The sequence below is a fragment of the Corticium candelabrum genome, chromosome 12 (genome assembly GCF_963422355.1).
Source record: "Corticium candelabrum chromosome 12, ooCorCand1.1, whole genome shotgun sequence".
In the NCBI taxonomy this organism is placed as follows: domain Eukaryota; kingdom Metazoa; phylum Porifera; class Homoscleromorpha; order Homosclerophorida; family Plakinidae; genus Corticium; species Corticium candelabrum.
The window spans coordinates 5,036,094-5,037,678 of NC_085096.1; positions in this window are offsets into that span (position 1 = coordinate 5,036,094).

The following is a 1,585-nucleotide window of genomic DNA, read 5'->3' on the forward strand; positions in this document are numbered from 1 at the left end:
CATTATTTCTTATAAAAAATAATTCCATTCAAATGTGACACTTCTTATAAAAAGCAAGTGTGTGTGTGTGTGTGTGTGTGTGTGTGTGTGTGTGTGTGTGTGTGTGTGTGTGTGTGTGTGTGTGTGTGTGTGTGTGTGTGTGTGTGTGTGTGTGCTTCTGTGTGTTTCTGTCTGTCTACATATGTGTCTGTTCGTGTCTGTGTGCATTCATGTGTGTTCCTCGGCTATTGATTTTCTTACCGCAGATCACACCCGCATATCCAGAATGATCGCAGTTGGAAACGCCCCAGTTTGAAAAGGGTCTAGAGCAGAGCTCTAAACGTAAATTCCATCGATCGCATCCCACATTGTTACACCATATTCTTCCGCAGCAAGGTCCGAAAATGAGCCAGTAGCGACACTATTACCGCCAGAGTAACCCAATTGCTTACACATCACATTCGCATCAGCATTATCCCAACCTTCTCTGCACGCGCCTTCCTACTCCCCACTGTACACAATCAGAAATTGCGCTTGAGTTCCAAAATGGTTGTAATTATTACTCACTTGTGATAAATTTCAATTCTTCCTTCATTGGCACGATAGCCACTAACAAGTCAAATGTCACCTTCAGATACACATCCTGCACAAATAGTGCAATTAATTTTCAGTTTTTACTAGCGCAGTTTTAGCGCGCATGCGTACATTCTCAAATTACGTAACAAACCACAAAACAAATTTGACAACGGTCGTAACACAATCATTCTACGCAACTAAGTGGTTAAAATTAAAACATCGTGGCCTTATACATTCGTTTATCGGCGCTATTGATGTCATGCACAATTTCGTCATGTGGTAACAGAATATTATTTATTTATTTATTTATTTACTTAATTTATTTTATTTATTTAGATATTTTATTTATTTAATTATGTAAAATATATGATACAGTTGCGTAGGAAGCGGTGCGACCGTGCGATCATGTCCTGTACTGTACGGTTTTGGGGTGACCTTGCATACATGTACCCACACATTACTACGCTTTCTTCCAGTATCCGTGGTACTGCGTTGAATCACTAAACTGCAAAATCATGTTCTGCTACTCCATCTGTTTGTTTGTGTCACAAGCACTTAGTGGTAGAGCACGCTATTTTTATCACGCCTATTAGCGCGCGTTAGACTGCACGGCTTGAAATTTGCTTCCTACGTACGCTTATATGATGACATGTAGTCTAATGAGATGATTAAATTTTGGATACAAAGCCGTGTAGAGCATAGATATAGATATCGTTCAATTAAATAAAACTATAATTACCTAATAGTCCCTCAGCCAATGCACTAGCGAAAAGCGATTGCATTCTTTGAATCCTTAAATACAAATAACATTTGACTGTTTATCTGTACTTCAGAGAGTTTGAAACCTGGACAACACTGTTCACCGTAATCGTAGTCTTGCCCTAAGTGCGGGTTTCAGACGATTGTCGACAAGCATAAAGTTCCGTATAGTTGCCATAGCGACATTGCGTTTTCTCCAGTTTACTAATCTATTACCGCATACTATGAATTGTAAAATTTAATTTCATGTTTTAGACTTTAGAAAATAGCA